Below are 22730 nucleotides of genomic sequence, written 5' to 3'. Positions count from 1 at the left end.
AGGTTTTCCATCCTTGGTTCACTGCCCCAATGGCTGCAGTGGCAGAACTGAGCTGGTCTGAAGCCAGGAACCAGGAGCCTCTTCTGGGTCGGCCACATGGGCAAGCAGAGGACATAACACTTGTGCAATCCTCCTCTCCTTTCCTGGGTACATTAGCAGGGAGATGGATCATAAGTGGATCTGGGCTACTTTTGTGGGGACTGTTTTTGTACAGAGAAAACTGGGGTAGGAAGGATCATAAAGTAGGCAGGGCATAGGAAGGAACCTCTCATAGATCTGTGAGAAAAGAAAGCTACACAAAACGTTTTAAAAGTTCTAGTGGTACGGTAGGAGCCTTGCAGGAAGTTTGCAAGAGTCTTTACCAATAATATTAACAGCTAGCCTCCAAGTGATTGAAAAAAAGTTTTAATATTTGCAAGGAGCTTTTGTACAGTATTTATTGAGATAAACATGGCAATCCAAATGTCCATTGTTTATAAGCTGAGAATTTGCCAATAATTTTCAAGGAGTGGTATTTTGCTGAATTTCGATTCTGTAGCTGAGATTCGGACAGTCACAATAATGGAAAGAAAAAAATGAATAAGATTTGGACATTTTAATTGTTTAAATAGTGTTCAAAAGGAAAAAAAATAGGGTAAGGACTGGCAAAACTATCTCCTTTATCTTGTTTTTAAAAAAGGGCAAGAGTTTTAGATCGTACTAAATTTTTTAAACTTACTGTTAAAAGTAAAAATGACCAAGCAGGCTGACATCGTTGGTAATTTATAATAGCTTTTATTCAATCCCAACTTTCCATTTTGTTCAGATAAAAAAATGACATGAAATTACTGTGTTCAAAACATTTTCTTATGGTTTTTAATATTTCTGTACATTTATTGTGATTTTTAAGGTTCCCGTCACTTTCCTCTCCTCCTCTTTTCTTTTCTTTCTTTTTTTTTTTTTTTAAGTTTTTTGCTTTTATTTAGTGGGAGAAATGCATAGGAGAGTGAGGGCCCTGTCTAAAAGAGGGGCAAATCTGGATTCATACTGAGCACCAGGAGCCAGCCACGTGGAGGAGCGTGCAGGCCAGGAAGCATGCAGCGGATGGCTTGAAGGCCACACACCCCGAAAGGCACAGGGGCAGCAAGGGTCTGTAATGGAGAAAGAGGCACAAGGCCAAAAAGGGCTGGGCCCACTGTGTTCCAGGTCTTTAATCCACTTCTAAAGGGGAGTGGTTAATTAGTCTGATTGGCCAGGTGTGGTCAGGTAGGGGCATGAGGTCACACAGGGACATGGTGAAGGCTTGGTCTTCTAGCTCACAAACCTCAATTTTATCCTATATGCTGCCTACAACATTCCCCCCTCAGAGACTCCATTCCCTTAATCCTAAGGGATGTTGAAAGGTGTAGAATCATCACACCTTCTATAGCTGCTTCCTGCTTATGAGGGGCATAGTGCAGGTTCTGCCTGTCCCAGGTCTCGAAGTCTCTGTCTATCTCATCTTACAAATTCGCTTTGTGAGCTGGAGCAGTCTTGCTCACTGCCAATGTCTGTGTCCCCTGCAAGGTCAGTTATTCCCAGAAGTTGAGTTCTGAAACATATAGGATTGTTAATTAGCATAAGCAAAACTGAAACAAAACCAATTGTAAATAGAGTGCCCCCTAAGATGAAAAGAGCATATCTTACAGACTCCCAGGTGGTGGGTGGTGATAGATTATCAACCCACTTAGCTTGACGTAGAGAATTATAATAGAAGAACCCATTAGGTGTTTTATTCTCAATAACAGTTCCCAGAGGGCATCTAAAGAGGCGGGTACAGCACATAAGCTTTAAAGTGCAGCAAAAAACTTTACTTATCCTTTTGGCTTTGAAGAGGTACTTAAGGTCTCTGATTGGCTTACAGGAATAGTCAGGTGTGTCTTTTGAGTTTACCTGTGAAGACTTAAGAGGTAGAAGTTTAATCCTAATTTCACTGAGGTAGCCGTGCTCAGTAGCACCTGGTAAGTTCCCTTCCATTTAAGCTGTAACTGAACTGCAAAGGATGTTCTATGAATGGCTTGCTCAGGAATTCCTAATGTTGGAGTTTTTGTCAAAAGCTCCCTAATTCTTTGGAACACCTTCTGTAGCTCCCCTGTCTGGCACAATGCCACACTCAAATTTTAAAAAACACAATCTCAAATTCTTTTATTTTTCTTATTCTTATTCCCAGTAGGGAAGAATCTCAGTTTACTTCTTTGTTATATGAAAAAACATATTTAACTTCACAGCAATGAATTTTGTATTTTCAGATAATATTCTAATTTATGAGATTTTCCTTCTAAACATATTATAAACTTATGTTGTAATTTGTTTCTCATCATAGTCATTGAATATGCTTTTTAAGTTTTGTCCACATAATGGATGGAGTTATCTTGAGGGATGGAGTCCCTCTGCTTCACACAATAGATACATTGTGATTGCCTTTCTGAATACACAGCTTTTTTTGACAGAATACTTGCTGTAATGTTAGGCATCAATCCAAACAAAGAAACTCATATGAGAGAAATATCTATACTCACATTGTAGTCACAGTACTAGTGGGTGGTGAGGTGGAGATTGTAATTCACCTTTAAAATTTTAAATTCTGCTACATAGCTTCTTTGATATCCTGCAGAGATTAATAAAGTATACAGTTAAGAATAAGTGTATTATGTTTGAGCTTCTTTAATATCCTGCAGAGATTAATAAAGTATACATTTAAGAGTAAGTGCATTATGTTTGATTTTTTTTGGATATGATGTGAAGAGTGATAAAACAATTTTAAAAATTATTTTTAATTGAAAATAATAATTGTGCATATTTTGGGGACATGATATGATGTTTTGATACACATATACAATGTATAATGATTAAATCTAGTTAATTATTATAACATCTCACTTTTTTTGATGATACATTTGAAATTTGCTCTCTCAGCAATTTTGAAACATATTATACATTATTATTAATTGTGGCCACCATGATGTGTTATCTCACAAAATTATTTTTCCTCAATAATTATTCCTAACTGAATTTTTTAACTCTTTGATTTAAATTCTCTATTCCCTTCCTTTTTGACCCTGGACTATAGTATTATTCTATTCTCTACTTTTATGAGTTTAACTTTTTATGCTCCATATACTGATGAGATCTTGCAATATTTGTCTTTCTATGCCTAATGTATATCACTTAGCATAATGTCCTCTAGATTCATTCAGGTTCTCAAAAATGACAGGATGTTCCCTTTCTCAAGGCTTAATAGTATTCCACTGTAAATATCTACTACATTTTCTTTATCTGCTCATCTGCTGGTGGGCACTCAGATTGATTACATATCTTGGTTATTATGAATAAAGATTCAGGGATCATAGGACTGAAGATGTCCCTTCACCACACTGATTTCAGTTTCTTTGGATATATACTAGGGGTGGGATTATTTGGTCGTGTAGTATTTCCGGTTGCATGGATATCTTCACTTTGAGTCTCTGTTTACCCTTACTAGTAAAGTAAGTCTCTCATGCCAAACGTTTTGTTGGATCTTTCCTTTTCTTGAAACCATTCATCTACTATCTACTCTATGTCTTTTTATTGGAGAATTTAATCCACTGGCATTAAGCATAGTGTATGACAGGTAAGAACTTTTTTTTTTTTTTTGACATGCAGAGTGGATAGTGAGAGACAGAGAGAGAAAGGTCTTCCTTTGCCATTGGTTCACCCCCCAATGGCTGCTGTGGCTGGCGCACCGCGCTGATCCAAAGCCAGGAGCCAGGTGCTTCTCCTGGTCTCCTGTCGGGGAATAGTCCGCAGCAGCATCGCTAGGCGGAGGTTTTTACTTTCGGTTTTGATCGGGGGGCTTTCCAACGGGCGGGGCTCTCCAGAGGCGGAGGGATCGCGGTCTCGATAAACAACAAGATGGCGCCAGGACCCCCGCAGTGAGTCTGCCTGCCTGCCTGCTGCGTGACACCTCACCTGATTGGCCGAACGACGCGTGCCCTTCACGTGAACAGAGACCGGATTGGTGTGCCCGATGCATGGACTCTAGCTTGCTCCTGATTGGTCGCATTTTGTATATAAGCCGCGGGTGTAAGGAGGAAGCTCTCTTTTTCTCCTCTCCTTTCCTCCTTCCTCTCTACCTCTGTCACGTTTATTTTCTCTAATAAAAAGTCTACTGAAGACCGATAAACGTCATTCATTCTTTTCTCTCCCGAGAAACCGTGGTCACGGGCCCTGGGTTGAGTCTGCTGGCCAGACTCCCCGAGACGCTCGCGGCAGTCTCCCATGCAGGTGCAGGGCCCAAGCACTTGCCTCAACAGGGACTAGAACCTGGTGTGCCGGAGCTGCAGGAGGAGGATTAGCCTATTGATCCATGGCACTGGCCGAGAGGTAAGAACTTGCTATTTCCATGTTGTAATTTGTTATCTGATTGCTTTACAGATTCTGAATGTGACTATACATTACTTATAACATTAGGTTGTTTTACTTTTATGTGATTTCATTTTGCTATTATTTAAAAATAGTCTCTTATTTCAGCTTGAAGAATTTTATTTATCAATTCCAGTAAAGTGGCTTAGGGCTGATGAACTCCTTTAGTTTTTTTGGCTAGGAGTTATAATTTCTCCCTTATTTCTGAAGGACAGCTGTGCTGGGTAAACTGTCCTTGGTTGATAGTTCTTTTTCTCTTCAGCACTTTGAAGATATCATCCCCCTATCTGGGCCTGCACAGTTTCTGCTGCTTTTATGTCTCTGGATAATTTCCAAAGTCCTATCTTTGAGCTCACTGTTCGTCTGCTTGAAACTTTCTGTTTAATTTCCAGTTCAATTATTGTATTCTTTTTCTCTAAAATTTCTATTTGGGTTTTCAATTGTTTCTATTTATTTGCCAAACTTCCTATTTTGTTCATGAATTGCTTTCCAAATTTCATTTAATTTTGTATCCATATTTTCTTGAAGTTCCACAAGCTTCTTTAAGAGGATTCTTCTGAGTTCTTTCTCAATTATTTCATATACCTCCATTTCTGCCATGTTCATTATTTGGGCATTATTAATTTCTTTAGGTTAGTGTCATAGTTCCTCAATTTGTCATAATCCTGTGTCCTTAGGCTGATGCCTATGCACCTGAGGAAATCGTCAACTCTCTGAATTTTGCAGATATTTTTGGATTATGATAGACCTTTATTATTTAGTCTATTCTTAAATCCCCAGAAGGTCAACTGGTAGCTGGCAGACCTTGGTGTCATGTTCTTCAGTTGGCTTGAGTCACTTCCTGTGCTCTGAGGTTGAATTATAATGGAAGTTGTGCTCCATGTGTGCCCTGAGACCCTTGGCTCAACTTTGCTTTCAGATGCAGCTAATGGCTGGACTCTGATTGTCTCTGATCAGGCAGATTTGCAAGTTATCTTCTGTGACTGTGCTGTTCTTTAGAATCTGGAGTTGGAAAAGGCTGGGCTCCCACGCTCAGTAAGCTTTCTGGGGTTGCTCTTTGGCCACACAGGGTAGGTAGCATCGGAGGTCATGCTCCACAGATATGCATGGACTTGGTCCTGCCTCCCAAAATAGGGTAGGCTGAAGCAGAGCCCTGACACTTAATGGAGTCACTGTTTAGCAGCTGGGTTTGCTCTGTGATTGCCTCTTGGGCTGAGGAAGATGTAGCTAGCCTTTGTCCATTTTGTAAATTGGGTTATTTTAAACCAAAATAATATCTACTCTGTACTTGCCAAGTAACGGAGCACTTGTTCTTTTATTACGTATGACTTCAAGTCAGCTTTGTGATTGAAAAGCACTGGTGTGTCAGACTATGGACAAGGAATTAGCCTATGGATATTTCCTCTTGTCTAAGTGTTGGAAGAAACAAGAGGATTTAGCTGCTTGTGAAATTATTTGTCTGAGCCAGGGCATTTATCCAGTGTATTAAGTGAATCAATGTTTCTATTAACATTTGGGGACAGGTTCAACCTGCTTCTTGGTCCAACAAGGACCTTTACTCCCTTTATATTTGGAGGAATGAGGGCATTAACACCTGGCTGCCTTCAGTAAAATTTTCAATCAAGAGTAATTTGGTCTTTTAAAAAGAAGGACTGGGAGAAGGAACAAAATATAACATACACTCAGACAATTTCACAAATGTACACACTCATACACACTCTGGCCCCTTTCCTTACAAATAAAACTCTCATAGGTCACTCTTCACAGCCCATACAACCCTTCCCAACAGATATATCCCTAATATAATTCTCTATCAGCCCCACATAAAAACAGCCCCACGTAAACAGATACACAGATGTATATCCCTCCACAACATACTCTATTGAAACACACATATTCATGTTTTATATAAATAGCTTTATGTAAGGTGTTCACACCCTTCTATATGTTAACACTGTATTACAAATTTCTGGTTATGTACATCAATGAACCTTACATATAAACAGCCTCAGATCCAACATATTTGTCAGTTAATGCATTCAGCTGCATTGCTGCTTCTGTCTCCCTCCACCATACGCTGACACACTCACTGTTTTCAATCCCATGTCTGTGAAACTGTCTTTTGTCTAGAAGCTGCTGAAGATTGCCAACGCATTTCGTGTAGCTAATTTTCTGTTTTGCAAGCACAAATCTTACTTGATCCCTGCTAATCTAGAGAATGCTGTTATCAAGTAGGAAAAAAAAGGGATAGTTAAATGACTCTCCTCCATTTCTCATTCATAGTATCTATCCATGTCCCCGTGTAAATAGATTAAGTGGAGGAGTTTAGAAGAATCCAGAAAGGAGAATGAGGGGGCACCAAAGAGATTTGTCTGTACTTTGTGTTGTGCACCAGGAAACACACACTTCTCTAGAGAAGTTTTTCCTTAAAAAATTAGTTTTGAGGGTGGATGATTCACCTACACATTAATATGCCGACTAAGATGCTGGAATCCCATATAAAGTTCCTGAGTTCAAGTTCTGCCTCTGGCTCTGGTCTCCAGTTTCCTGCTGATGCAGATCCTGGGAGATGGTAGTGATGGCTCAAGTAACTGGGTCCCTGACACCCACGTAAGAGACCTGGATTGAGGTCCCACCTCCCCCTTCAATCTCAGCACAGCTCCAGCCATTGCAGGTGTCTCTGTCTCTCAATAAATAAAAACCTGAAAAAACAGTTTTTATGTCTTTAAAAAAAGACATGTAACATATGTAAATTGTAATTCATTACATTAGCTCATCATCTAATTTAAGTTCTATAACATAACCAGTACTAATTTTTTATTTTCTTAATTCCATAGCTCTTAACTCCATTTATACAAGACTTTCAGAGCATTTCAACACTGATCACCCACCCACCTCCAACTTGCGTTATTATTGATGACTATTTTATTTATATTGCTCATAAACCGTCAGTGAGCATTATTGTTATTATATAATAATGATGATTTTATAATAGTTGATCAAATTTATACATTAACCATTTTATTTGCTCATTTTCTCCCTTTTACTTTCGTACTGACTAGTCATTTTCTTTATTTGGGGGTCCTTAGTAAAAATGCATATGCAAGTCTAAGCAGAGTTTTTTTCACAGCCTTTGAAAACATTATCCCATTGTTTTCTGGCTTCCTATGCTGATAAGTTTTCTGCCAGCTTTGTGTGACCTTTTTGTGCTCTGGCTACTTTAATGTTTCTATTCAGTCTACAGTGTGTCTTGGTATGGATTGCTTTACTAATTCTGTTTGGCATACACTATTTTTCATGTTAATCACCAGTTATGATGTCTTATTGTCTCAGCCATTTTCTCTATTCTCTCATTTTGAGAATCTATTTCATTGGCTGTAAGATCTTCTCGATCTTCTCATTCTGTTTTCCGTATATCTTTTTTTTTTTTTAATTTGACAGATAGAGTTAGACAGTGAGAGAGAGAGACAGAAAGATCTTCCTTCCGTTGGTTCACCCCCCAAAATGGCCGCTAAGGCCAGAACTATGCTGATCCAAAGCCAGGAGCCAGGTGCTTCCTCCTGGTCTCCCATGCAGTGCAGGGCCCAAGCACTTGGGCCATCCTCCACTGCCTTCCCAGGCCACAGCAGAGAGCTGGACTGGAAGAGGAGCAACCTGGACTAGAACCGGCGCCCATATGGGATGCCGGCACTGCAGGTGGAAGATTAACCAAGTGAGCCATGGCGCCGGCCTTCCGTATATCTTAATCTCTTGTTCCTATTTCCCATATCTTTATATTTTGTTCTTACTTAATCTTTTTACTCCTTATTATGTATAATCTGATGTTTAACACAAATGCTTATTTTTCCCCAATTCTTAGAAGCAGTTAAAAAAACATACATTTTCATTGTTAGTGCATTTTTATTTCTTCATTTTTTAAATACACTTATTTTCTTTATCTGTTAGTTCATAATTGTGCCCTAGTTCATACTTTCTAATTTCAAAATTCAGAATCTTTAGAGATGGAAGTCTATTGTTTGCTGATTTTGTTGAGTCTCATTCAAGATGGTTTGCTTACTTGTCGGGTTTGTGATCTCTGATTACACTGGATTTGTTTGATATTAATTCCTAGTAATCACACAGTCTTAAATTGCCGATGGTCTTCCTAAGGGAAGATTGTATTAGCTTCTAAGGGAGCTGCAATGGGTTACATTGGCCTCTGCTGATGGCTTGTGGCTTTATTGTGAGAATTTTAGACTCAGTTCTCCGACTTTGCTGCTGCCTCTGTGTTTCAGGGTTGTGGGAATATCTGCTTTCAGGGCAAGCACACCTTTACAATTTGATGACTCCTTACTTCCAGGTCCATTTTCAGTTTTGGTTGGAGTGTTGACAGCATTGGAGATTTCCATGTCTTCTTGGAGGGCCTACCAATGCAGTAAAAATAATATATTTTTCTGGGATGTACTTGTTTTAATGTAATAGTTCTTTGGATCATATAGCCCGTGACTGCCAAAAGTGGATCTGCAAACTCTAGTTTTAATTGATAATGTGCTTGCTGTACTGATACTGAAAATCTCCCAGTAGGCTCTGTGCTTATGACTTTGATAAATATTTCAGAAGATCTGACCATAGGTGCTTAGAGACTGATGCAGTACACAGTCAAGGCTTACTCAAGAATATGTATCCAACCAAGATGTAGACTTCACCACTGAAGCCTGAAACTGGCTTATGCTGGCAATAAGAAAGAGCAAGTGGAGACGGTGCAATGGAGATGGTTTGACTGTGTTGGACATTTATTGTCAAAGCTTAGTATTATTTGAACCTTTAATGAAGGCTTCATGAGAACTAATCTTCCTCTACTCTCAACTCAGTCTGGCTGTATTTTGTATCTCTCTTATGCATGCATTAGGAGTTCCAAGGCTAGTCAGTAAACTCCCTGAGTTTGGAATATGTGTCACATGTTGTACTTGGCATAGTGCTTGGCAAATCTTAGATGGTCAATCCATATTTACCAAATAAGTTAATTCTATGTTGCATTGTAACCTTTTACATGTATATCTCCCCATATATTGTAAGCTTCTAAACTATTCTTTGCATTCTCTGAATATGTAGTACAGAATCTTAAATAAGGTAAATATTGAAAAATATAAATAATTGAACTAATGTGAAGTAAATATGCATTTGAATGTAGGATATTAATTTTAAAACCTAATGTTTTTATTAAAGGTATTAGTGAAAAGGAAGCAAATAAAACTAAACTTTCGTGCATTTCTTGGTGAAGAAACATACTGAGTTATTCTTTCATGTGCTGACCCTCATATTTTGAATGATGAATAAATGTTCTCCAAAATCTAAGTGTAAATAAAATTTAAGATTTTAAATTTACAGTTTGCTATTAGTTGAAAATTTTTTTTTTTTTTAAATTTTTGACAGGCAGAGTGGACAGTGAGAGAGAGAGACAGAGAGAGAAAGGTCTTCCTTTGCCGTTGGTTCACCCTCCAATGGCCGCCGCTGCAGCCGGCGCACCGCGCTGATCCGATGGCAGGAGCCAGGAGCCAGGTGCTTTTCCTGGTCTCCCATGGGGTGCAGGGCCCAAGCACCTGGGCCATCCTCCACTGCACTCCCTGGCCATAGCAGAGAGCTGGCCTGGAAGAGGGGCAACCGGGACAGAATCCGGCGCCCCAACCGGGACTAGAACCCGGTGTGCCGGCGCCGCAAGGTGGAGGATTAGCCTATTGAGCCACGGCGCCGGCTTATTAGTTGAATTTTGATCCCTAAAATTCATATGTTGAATCCATAACACCTATGATGACTGTTTGTAGAAATACCACCTATAAGGGAGTAATTAAGGTTAAATCAAGTTTTAAGGGTGAGGTACTGGTTCAATTGGATTAGTGTCTTCATTAGAAGAGACATGAGAGAGTATGCATACTCTGTCTCTCTCTTTGCATGTGAGGTGCATGAGAAGAGAAGGGAACTGTAGGTAAGCTAGGAAAAGAACCGTCACCTGATCCTGGTGCCTGGTCTCAGAACTACAGGCCTTATTACTCTGAGAATACACATTTCTTTTTTTCAGGCCACTCTGTCTATAGTATTTTGTTATGACAGCTTGAATGGGCTGAGACATTTGGTTCCTGATTTTAATCCTTATATGTAATCTAAAGCATCATAGCTATTTATGCCTGATTTTTATGTGTCTGAAGGATTGGAGGGTTTACAAAAGGAGAAAAAAGGCTACGTTGTCAGATTTTTCTAGAGGAACTGCTGTTTGAAATGAGTTTTCAGGTTAACGATGTGGCTTACTGGAGGGGGCATTTTAGGTTGGATAGAAACACTGGAACTGAGGCAATGGCCACTCATTTTAACCTTCAGGATACATTACAGAGTTCCTTCTGGTGCCAGGCGTGAAGGCCACGAGATCCACAAGTTAGGTGGCACAGTGTACAGATGCTCTTTAACTTACCGTGAGAATAAGTCCCAATAAGTGTATTGTAAGTGGGAGATATTGTAAGTTGAAAATGCATTTAATACTCCTAAATTACAGACCACCCAGGCTTAGCAACGCAGCCCACTGTGGAATGCCAGCTGCTCATGCACATGGTTGTAGGGCTGACTGGGGGCTGCCACTGCTGCCTCTGCCCAGCATCGTGAAAGAGTGTCCTGCTGCTTACTACCATCCCTAAAAGAACCACACTCAAGATTTGGAGTACAGCTTTTACTGAATGCTTGTTGCTTTCACACCAATATAAAATCAAGGAAATATAACTCTAAAAACTGTAAACTAGGCACTATCTGTATCCCAAACAGTGCATCCCTAAATGCTAGAGCCACAAAATGTCTCTTTATCCCACTTGGGGTAATCTGTTTACCCTGCTGGATGAGTATTTGACATTCACTAATCTCCTGGACTGTTTTGTCCTGAGCAAGGTACAAGGGAGTATGGCATCCTATGGACTATTTTTTTATGATTTTATTGTAATTGTTACCCTTTGGTGGGGGCCAAGTATCTAAGACTGGCAGTCCACCTGCAGTTTCTCGTCATGTCATCTAGTTTCATGTTCACTCCTGCTGTTTGTATTGATGAGAACCTTCACCTCGACCTTGGGCAGCCCAATGAATTTTGTGTGGGGCTATCTCTTGAAACAATAAATTGCTTTCTTCTCTCAACTGAAGTATAATGGTTTCCCTGATAAATGAACCCCACCAACTCCCACCTATCTGAAATTGAAAAAGAAAGAACTTAAGATTACCCCCAAACTTCTCTGGAGAAGGATCATAGCACTGGACCTTCTGCAAGTATGAAACTTAATGGCTGTACCTAATAGTTTCTATATTCCATCAAATGGTTTGCGGTGCAGGCTGCTCTGTTGTCATTGATCTTTACTTGTTATAATTCACAAAGGGATAGAGGTGGGCCATGGGTTCTTCATAGGTCCAACTTATTTCTTCTGCAGTCAGGAGGAACAAACAAAGCTGCTGACTTTTTGAACATTTAAATAAGGCAAATAAATTTTATTTCCATTTAGGAGAATACAGAACCATGGTGTTCTATATTTAGCATCTGAGTGTGATTCTTTTTTAAAGATGTATTTATTTATTTGAAAGTGGGAGTTACACAGAGAGAGAAGGAGAGGCAGAGAGAGAGAGAGAGAGAGAGAGAGAGATCTTCCATCCACTGGTTCACTCCTTAGATGGCTGCAATGGCTGGAGCAGCACGGGTCCGAAGCCAGGAGCCAAGAGCTTCTTCCAGGTCCTCCACACTGGTGCAGGGGCCCAAGGACTTGAACCACCTTCTATTGCTTTCCCAGGCCATTGCGGAGAGCTGGATTGTAAGTAGAGCAGCCGGGATACGAACTGGCGCCCATATGGGATGCTGGCACAGCAGGCGGTGGCTTTACTCCTGATGCCACAGCGCCAGCCCCTGAATGTGAATTTGAATCAGAGACACTTGTGCCTGGCTTGAAACTGGCATTTCCATCCCAGAGTGACTCAGCACGTATTTCAGAAAGATTTGGAGAATCATCTTTGTCCATTGAGTTATGTGAGGCACTGTGAGAAAGAGAGCTTTATAAACCCTATCTTTTAACTCTGAAGCTCTCCTCTATGGTTTTGGAGAGAAGAAACAGATAAAACTAAGAAGTGTGTGTGGCAAATGCTAAAGTAATCTGGGTTCTAGAAATTTTGTCGAGATCTCTTAGGTAAAGGTGGTGGCAAAGGGCTGTTAGGTGCATCTATTTTGGAAGAAAACCCCATCTAGACAGTACCATTTCAAATTCTGCCTGATTGCAAAGAGAAAGTAGCATGGGTGGGTCAGGCAAACGATCTTGCTGGTGAACAAGGACAGCTTTCATTGAAGTCATTGTCATTTTCCAATGGTCTGGTTTGCTTTTGACAGTGTCCTCAAACACCCTTGAACAACTTACTGAATATAGTAAGAACTATCAATGCTTTTTATAACCATGAAGGGAGGTTATTTTCACTGTAGAAACATTATGAAATGGGGCCAGTGCTGTGGCATAGCTGGTAGAGCTGCCGCCTGCAATGCCAGCATCCCATATGGGTGCCAGTTCGAGTCCCAGCTTCTCCACTTCTGATCCAGCTCTCTGATATGGCCTGGGAAAGCAGTGGGGGATGGCACAAGTCTTTGGGCCCCTGCACCCACTTGGGAGACCTGGAAGAGGCTCCTGGCTCCTGGCTTCGGATCCGCACAGCTCCGACCATTGTGGCCAGTTGGGGAGTGAACTAGTGGATGGAAGACTTCTCTGCCTTTCTTTGTCTCTCTGTGTAACTCTGACTTTCAAATAAAATAAATAGATAAATAAAATAAAACAGATGTCAATTTCACTAAAAAAAAGAAACATTATGAAATGCAGAACAGGAGAAAAATAATAAGAATCACACAAAATTCCACTCTGTGGTGATAACCATTAATTTTTTGATTTTGTTCTAAACACAGGTAACTAAAATGTATCATATTTATTTTGTTCCATCTTATCCTGTTATCTTATTACCTGCTTTTTTGTAACTTTTGTTTTTTCTTTCATATTTTGGATACACCCCACTTTTTAAAAGTAATACATCGCTGACCGGCGCCGCGGCTCACTTGGCTAATCCTCCACCTGTGGCGCTGACACCCCAGGATTCTAGTCCTGGTTGGGGCGCCGGATTCTGTCCCGGTTGCTCCTCTTCCAGTCCAGCTCTCTGCTGTGGCCAGGGAAGTGCAGTGGAGGATGGCCCAAGTGCTTGGGCCCTGCACCCCATGGGAGACCAGGAGGAAGCACCTGGCTCTTGGCTTTGGATCGGTGCAGCGTGCCAGCCATAGTGGCCATTTGGGGGGTGAACCAACGGAAGGAAGACCTTTCTCTCTCTCTCTCTCACTGTCTAACTCTGCCTGTCAAAAAAAAAGTAATACATTGATACCCTTTTATTTGAAAGTTAGTTTAAATTTCCCAGTGTTATTCTCAATTTTTTTTTCCCAATTCCTAAGTCCTCTTTTCACTGATTGTATTGTCCCTTATGGAAGGTCTCAAAATACAAAGCCTCATTTAACCTTTATTTCTTTAAAAGTTGAAAGCAATTGTTTGTATTAAATATTCTTGACCTTTCAGAAAAATGTTCTTTACTTCCCTTTTGCTTATTATTTTTCCTGCATTTGAGTTAGAATTTTTAAGATTCTGTTTTTTTTTTTTTTGTTCATTTACTTTGCACACAAATTGGTTGTTAGTGTTTTATATCATTCAGGACAATTGTTTTTAGGCTGTACTCAATCTTTGTCCCGCTGGTCAGTGACAAATTTGGTTGTCTTTTCTTTCCTGCCTGCAGAGTGCTGTTTATATACAATTGGAGAAAAGATTCAAGTGCAAAACGCACATGTTTCTCTTGGTCCATTCATCTCCTCACCCCTATGTGCAGATGAAATAGCTTGAGACCCAGATAAGGCAGGTGGCAAGTCTTAATTTAGATAGTCACTGACAGGGTAAGGAATGGATGACTGTTTTCCTGAAGGACTCTTATTCCTGAGTTCTTGCCAAAAAAATACCGTGTCCAGAACTTTATAAGGATTTTGAGTTTCTGGCTAAATTAGTGGACCATTCAAGAGAGCTGACAGTTTTGACTAGACATTTGGTTTTAGAGCTGATGCCACTCATATGAACTGTCTTTCTGACTTGGCTTATTTATAAATGTAGTGGTTTCATCAAAGAATATGAAGTTACCAAGTGTTTTACCATGCCCTATCACAGGTCACTATTTTTCAAGCTTTATTGTCCTCTTGTCTAACAATTTCATAGGATATTTTCAGCATTCTGAAACAACCCCCTGAGCATTTTTTTCTAGCCTCCTGTAACAGTTTTCTTGCTCTCTGCTGTCAGTTTGCCAAATCAATTGCATTTACTTTAGGTTGTCATACCTGAACTCATTTTATTTCAGTTACCTTGTGCTATTGTGTGGTCTTGCATAACAACCTTGGCACCAAATGACAGATAATTGGTGCAAGAAGACTCAAACCTAGTTGATTTCTTGAACAATCAATGTACGAGGGCACTTCAAAATGGTTGTGGAAAAACAGAATTTGAAAACTTTATTTTGGTGAAAACTTTATTTTGGTGTAAGTAGTTTTTGAAATGCATGCATTTTCATACTACACATTTTCCAGCAACTTTTGGAAGACCTCTCACATATGGAACACCTCCTAGACTCTGATATTGTTTTACATGCTGAAGATTGACTTTTGAACCAATGTGATGATGTGAGTTGCCATGGAGGGGAAAGGGAGTGCGTTGGTGGCAACTTCTCACAGGCCACAGCTTCATCAAGGAGACCATGCTAATGAAACACTCTACCATCACACTCATCGTTGACCACTGCTTCACAGTCACATGAAAATCTGTTCACATGGGAGATGTTCCCTTAGACAATTTGGTCTTCTCATGTCCACTTCTTGGCTTGCTGTACTTCCTTGTCTTTTGCTCAAATTCAAGAAAACTTATCAATATGTGAGTAACTGAGGGTTCCTTTGAACTCATAGAATCTAAAAGCAGTTAATCGTCTGAAAACCTTAGTTATTCAAACTTCTGTTAGTAATATTTCAGTTATAAGCTATCTCACTCCTGATCATAAAACTGGTGAATATTATATCAGGGAAATGTTGCCTAATGGGATAAAGTCCAGATTCATTAACATTCATTGGTTTAAAGCCCTCCAAGGTGTCTTCTCTGCTTAAATTTCCCACCCCAATCTCTTATTTATTTATTTGAAAGATTTAGTGGGGGGGGCTGAATCTTCCATCCATTGGTTCTTTCCCCAGATGGCTGCAACAGCTGGGCTGGGAGCCAAAACCAGGAGTCAGGAGCTTCATCCAGGTCTCCCATGTGGATGGCCAGGACCCAAACACTTAGGCCATCTTCACTGCTTTTCTCATGCTATTAGCAGGGAGCTGGATCAGAAATGTAGCAGCTAAGACACAAACTGGTGGCCATGTGGGATGCTAGCATGGCAGGCAGTGGCTTTTCCCACTACACCGCACCCCTCACCCCACCCCAGTACAGCATCCAGTTTCTAGATCATGTGCTTATTTTCTTTTTTTTCTTAAAGATTTATTTATTTATTAGAAAGAGTTACACAGAGAGAGGAAAAGCAGAGAGAGAGAGGTCTTCCATCCGATGGTTCACTTCCCAGATGTCCACAATGGCCGGAGCTTCGCCGATCCAATGCCAGGAGCCAGGAGCCTCCTCCGGGTCTCCCATGTAGGTGCAGGGGCCCGAGGACTTGGGCCATCCTCCACTACTTTCCCAGGCCACAGCAAAGAGCTGGATTGGAAGTGGAGCAGCCGGGTCTTGAACCTGCGCCCATATGGGATGCTGGCACTTCAGGCCAGGGCATTAACCCTCTGCGCCACAGCGCTGGCCCCAATGTGCTTATTTTCATGCTTTTTGTTACTCTGGAATTATCTCCTTCTTTCCCTCTTCTTCCTTAGCTCTTTGGTTTTTAAATATCCATTTTAGGAGTATTCTCCAGGAAATTGTCTGTTTTCTTCACCTCCCTCAAATGCTTTTCTGAGCTCTCACAACATCCTATGCCTAACTCTAGCTTAACCAAATCATGCATCTATATTTTTGAGTTTATATTATAGTCTATTTTGACTAGACTATAATCTCCCATGGTCAAGAACTAGGTCTAGCTTTACCTTTTTTTATTTTTTTATTTTTTTTCTATTCTATTTTTTTTTATCTTTTATTTAATGAATATAAATTTCCAAAGTACGACTCATGGGTTACAATGGCTCCCCCCCCATACCGTCCCTCCCACCCACAACCCTCCCCTTTCCCACTCCCTCTCCCCTTCCATTCACATCAAGATTCATTTTCGATTATCTTAATATACAGAAGATCAGCTTAGTATACCTTAAGTAAGGATTTCAACAGTTTGCTCCCACACAGAAACATAAAGTGAAAAATAATAGATGATTTTTTTTTAAATGATGATGAAATCAGATCAGACCTATTGTCATGTTTAATCCCAGTGAGAGTCAAGTTGGGAATTGATAATTTCTTTTTTTTTTTTTTTACAGAAGATCAGTTTAGTGTACATTAAGTAAAGATTTCAACAGTTTGCACCCCCATAGAAACACAAAGTGAAATATACTGTTTGAGTACTCGTTATAGCATTAAGCCTCAATGTACAGCACATTAAGGACAGAGATCCTACATGAGGAGTAAGTGCACAGTGACTCCTGTTGTTGACTTTACCAATTGACACTCCTGTTTATGGCATCAGTAATCTCCCTATGCTCCAGTCATGAGTTTCCAAGGCTATGGAAGCCCCTTGAGTTCTCCGACTCTTATCTTGTTTAGACACGGTCATAGTCAAAGTGGAGGTTCTCTCCTCCCTTCAGAGAAAGGCACCTCCCTCTTTGAAGACCTGAAGAACTAGGTCTAGCTTTACCTTTAATCCTGCGAGTCTAGCACAGTGCCTGACATACTCAATGCATGATGCTGATCACTGAATAAAGGTAAAAGATAATGAATAAATGGATAGATGAATGAATTAGCATATAAACAAGAAATATAATGTGAACTTCTGGTAATGTAGGCTAACAAATAGGTAAGCTTTACTTTATGCACTGGACTAAGGTTCAGCTCTACCATCTCTAACATTTGAACTCCCAGGGAGATACAAGACTGTTCTTTCTAGAGGACTCAATTCTCTCACTTTCCAGTCGAGGGTGCTGCTGATTCAATTATCTTTCACTCTCCTACCACCTTTTTTCTTTTTCTCTTAATTCAAAATGCTTAAAACATAACTATTAAATTGTTAATAAGCAGAAATAAGTGTGCCACTAATTTGAAAATATTTTATTCAGAGGATGGACTCGCTGCAAGATTTCAGTGGTGGTTGCACAATAATTAATGAATTTAATTTCCAGTGCTAAATACATCATCATTTGAGGCTGAGTTTATGTGCTAATTGCAATTAGACTCAGATGCGAGTAGGTTTTCTTCGCCTGCCTTTGTGTATTTACTTCTGGTTTTTCTTTTGAAAGCATATCTGAAATGAACCTTCCAGGAAGTTGAACTGGCAAGAATGCCAGTTCCTCTGGACTTCAGAATACTCAAGTGTGTGTTGTCAAGGGTTATGAAGCTTGACTGTGATCAAAAGGAGCAGGTGTATGATCACCTGGGTCTGGGGGCTACCTTCACATGTTGTCCTGCATGTGATTTTGAACAATCCATCTCACCTCTCTAAGTCCGATGTTCCCCATTCGATAAAATGAATTCATAACAAAAGGACATATATTTAAACATCTGGTATAAAATGTGAGTATGTATGGATTTCATATGCTTTTGCATGAAAATAAATTTATCTTTTAATTCCATTTTCTTTTGAACTTTAAAAGAAAATCTATTGATTCATTTATTTGAAAGCCAGAGTTACAGAGAGAGATGGAGGGAGTCAGGAACTCCATCCTGGTCTCCTCCATGGATGCAGGCAGGAGTTTAGGTACTTGAACCATCATCTGCTGCTTTCCCAGCATTAGCAGGGAGATGAATCAGACAGGGAGCAGCCAGGACTCAAACTGGTGCTTCTATGAGATGCCTGCATTGCAGGCAGAGGCTTACCCCACCGTACCACAATGCTAGCTAGCCCCTTTTTGAACCTTTTGAAGCACCCCGATAGATGTTCAATTCTTAATAATATGATAGCCTTTACTACCTCAGGGTTGAAGGTCTTTTTATCCAATTGTGGGTTATGTGCCAAATACAATGAGATTCAGGTCCCTTTTCTAACTTCCCTCTGACCCTCAGCCTGGCTGGAGTGCCATAACTTTGAATTGCTATTCTTTCAGAAGCTTTTTACTTACTACCCTTTTGATTTATCACCTGAATCCCTGATTGTGAAATGAGAAGGGCTGTCATTTGCAAGAATGAAACCACCAATTAAAGGCATCCTTCTGACCCCAGGTCTCTGGCATTCACTTGCTTGACCTCTCTGGGTTTCTCTGATACCGATTAGCAGAGCTCATTTTCAAAACCTCAGAATAAAAGTAGGTAGGCACACATTCTCCTATATTTCATTCCACATTTTTCCTGTGCTCACTGGGATGGCATTCTGTGTAGCAAGCTGACAGACACGGGATGGAGGGTGGGGGTGGGAGCTCTGTGGTGTTTGATTCCCTTACCTCATGCTGTTGATGCTTCTGGAGTTCACACTAGCAGGTAGCCTCCACCTTCCCAGCTAATTGAAAGGCTGCTGGAACAGCTCTCACTGAGGGAGCCATTGTCTCAGTTCAGGACATCCAGGCCAGAATTTCTTTCCATGTTTCTTATGAAGTTGAAATCAGGAGGATTTTCAGGTCAGCTCACATGGACAGCGTGGATAGCCATGCTGGGTAATGAGTTTTTGTAAATGAGAAATAGGTAGAGACCTTTCCATTTCTGGATTAAAGGAAGGGCCCGGGAGAGGAAAGACCCACTGAGGTGGATTCTCCAAGTGGCCAGCCCGTGGTGCATCAGCTTGAGGAGAAATGGTCAAGTGAAACTATTATGGCTTGATGTTGTAGTATTTCCCTAAAGAGGAACTGCATGCTGCAAGCTATCTATGTTTATAATAATCTCTAATGCTCCAAGTGATAATTTTGAGACTGTGAATGATCCTCATTAATTAAAGGGAGATTGAATTATTTTCTGCAGGTTGAGTTGAGATCAGTTCTGGCTGTTGGCAGAGTGGACTGGTTTTTGGCCATGACTCCTTTCCATTTCCTACATGATTAATGTCCTTTAACTAGACAGAAGACCTTTTATCTCTCATCACAGACAAAACTCAGAATGCAAGATGAAATGAAAAAGAAATCACTTTGAAATTGCATTGCCTACCTAAATAGTGACCCATTTTATCTTTTCCTAGCTTCCAGGAACTGTAAGGAAATGAGGTCTGGGTACTGTACGCCTGAAAGAGGATGTGGTACCTCCTAGGGGGAGACTGAAGGAAGCTGCAGAAAGAAGACAGACTCAGCCTAGTTCTTGCTTTATTTGACTTCTAAAATTTTCTTTTAAAAATTTGCCTATTTTCATTTTATTTGAAAAGCATAGAGATGGAGAGGCAGAGAGATTTTTCATATGCTGGTTCGCTCCCCAAATGCTTGCAACAGCCAGGGATGGACCATGCCACAGCCAGGAACCTGGGACTGCATGTAAATCTCCCAAAAGGCAGGCAGGGATTCAAGTACTTGAGCCATCATCTGTTGCTTTCCAAGGTGTATATTAGCAGGAACCTAGAATTGGAGGGGGACTCAAGACTTGAACCCAGGCATTCCACTATGGGATATGGGCATTTTAGCCACTGCATCAAATGCCTGCTCCTAGAATTTGCTTTATTTTAAAATTAATAAAATTTTTCATTTAAGGATAATACTTACGTACATATTTATGAGGCATAATCCTATGTGTTGACACATGTACATAATGGTAGATGATTCCATCAAGCTAAATAGCATATTTATCACCTCATATATTTACTTTTTGTGGTGAAACATTGGGATTTACTCCAAGAAATTTTGAAATTTACAGTACACTATTTTTAAAAAGATCATTTATTTGAAAGGCAGAGTGACAGAGAGAAAGGCACACACACATGCATGCGCACACACAAAGAGAGAGAGTTTTTTCAACTATTGGTTCATTCCTCGAATGTCAGCAATGGACAAAGCTAGAATGGGCTGAGGCTAGGAGCCAGGAACTCCTTCTAAGTCTCCTATGTGGGCAGCAGAAACCCAAGTACTTGGGCCATCATCTGCAGCCTCCTGGGCACATAAGCAGGAAGCTGGATCAGAAGCATGGAGTACACAGGACTTGAACCAGGCACTTTAATATGGGATGCAGACATCCCATACTGTGGTTTTTGATCCACTGTTGCACAGTTCCTGCCCTATTACTTTATTATCAACTATAGTCATGCTACTGTGCAATAGATCTATAAGATCTATTGAGAGCTATATAAGATCTATAAGAGAGCTTATTCCTTATGTCTGACTGAAACCATGTAGTCTTTAACCAACATATCCCTATACACTTCCAAATCCCCTAACCTCTAGTAGCCATCATTGTACTCTTTACTTTTATGTTTGGACTTTTTAGATTATACATATAAATGAGATCATGCAATATTTGATTTTCTATGCCTGGCCTATTTCACTTAACATAATGTCCTCCAGGTTCATCCTTGTTGTTGTAAGTGACAGGATTTTCTCTCTTTTAAGACTGAATAGTATTCCATTGTGTATGTGTACCACATTTTCTTTATCCACTTATCCATTAAAGTATTCTTACCTTGGTTCCATATCTTGGCTTTTGAGACTAATGCTGCAATGAACATGCTGGCATAGATATCCCTTGACATACTGATTTCAGTACCTTTTGATATTCACCAGAGTGGGATTGCTGGTTTTCCTGGTAGTTCTATTTTTAGTTTTTGTAATACCTTTTCCCTTTCTGTCAATCTCTCAGCTTTTTCTCACTGAATTTCCAGGTTGTATTTTGGCTTTCATTATTATATTACTATTAATCAGATGATAAGGTAAATAGATGTAATTTCAGAAGGAGTAGTTTCAGAAGTAGTAATTACTTTTTGTGTGTATGTGGGGGATATATGTGGTAGAGGCTAAAAATACAAATGATTCAAGCACCTTGAGTGCCTTTAGGGAGGCAGTAAGAATAATATCATGACAGGCAGGTATGATTAAACCCTGTAATGGATTCTTAGAAATAACAAATACTAGGCCAGCACCGCAGCTCAATAGGCTAATCCTCCACTTGTGGCACTGGCACCCCGAGTTCTAGATCCAGTTGGGGTGCTGGATTCTGTCCCGGTTCCCCTTCTTCCAGTCCAGCTCTCTGCTGTGGCCCTGGAAGGCAGTGGAGGATGGCCCAAGTGGTTGGGTCCTGCACCTGCATGGGAGACCAGGAGGAAGCACCTGGCTCCTGGCTTTGGATCGGCACAGCGCGCCAGCTGTAGCAGCCATTTGGGGGGCGAACCAATGGAAAGGAAGACCTTTCTCTCTGTCTCTCTCTTTCTCACTGTCTAACTCTGCCTGACAAAAAACAAAAAACAAAAAGAAAAACAAATACTTTTCCCAAGATCATACAACTAGACACCAGGAAGTTTGGGATGAACCACTGTGACCAAAGGAGTCCAATATAAGGAAATAGATTTCCTACAACATTGGATGGAAACTTAATAAAAAACTTCAATTAATTTGGAATCTATCATCAAAAGGTGTTTTTCTGTTTTCTGCATAATCAACTTAATTAGAGCTTTGCTCTTAATATGCCAAAAATCCAACCCCCACCCCCAACCACTAAAGGGCCAATGCAATCTTCTTGAGATGATGCAGTTGTAGTTTTGAGTGTTCATTGAATGAAGTGGAAGAGTTGGGCTAAGTTTTCATATTATGAAATATCACAAACCTGTGGTAGGTTTTTGGAGATGAGGAAGAATATCACTAATGGCACCAGACACTTGAAGTCCAGCTGAGCAGAGCATGAAATATTTACCATCTCCTTTTAGGTGGGAAGGAAGAGCACTCATTAAAGTTTCATATTTACATTTCCACCCTTCAGTCTGCTTTCCATTTTGTGCCATGTTCTCAAATTGTTCAAAGAACTCAGACCTTCAGGGAATGGATTGTGAGGGAGCCTGTACAATGTATCTGATGATTTTCCCTAGACTGGGATGGCTGGGGAAAATGTGTATATTTTATGCACAGGGTGAAACTTCATTTCTGCTATGTAAAGAACCCATATCTTTTATGTTATAAAATTAAGTTTTATTTAGAAATA

The 22730-nt window shown here is 40.2% G+C and overlaps 1 long non-coding RNA gene across 13 annotated transcripts in view; it reads left to right on the top strand.

Moving 5' to 3' along the window:
• Positions 1–4091: 4091 nt before the first annotated feature.
• Positions 4092–22730, top strand: part of LOC103348742 (peroxisome proliferator-activated receptor gamma coactivator 1-beta) — a 114197-nt gene continuing 95558 nt past the window's right edge. For all 13 annotated transcript variants that reach the window (XR_011387609.1, XR_011387602.1, XR_011387604.1 and 10 more), the window contains exon 1: positions 4092–4380. This is a non-coding gene — a long non-coding RNA (peroxisome proliferator-activated receptor gamma coactivator 1-beta). The remainder of the gene's footprint in view (positions 4381–22730) is intronic.

Source organism: Oryctolagus cuniculus, chromosome 3, assembly GCF_964237555.1.
Source record: "Oryctolagus cuniculus chromosome 3, mOryCun1.1, whole genome shotgun sequence".
NCBI lineage: Eukaryota > Metazoa > Chordata > Mammalia > Lagomorpha > Leporidae > Oryctolagus > Oryctolagus cuniculus.
This window is presented reverse-complemented; position numbering and strand designations above follow the sequence as displayed.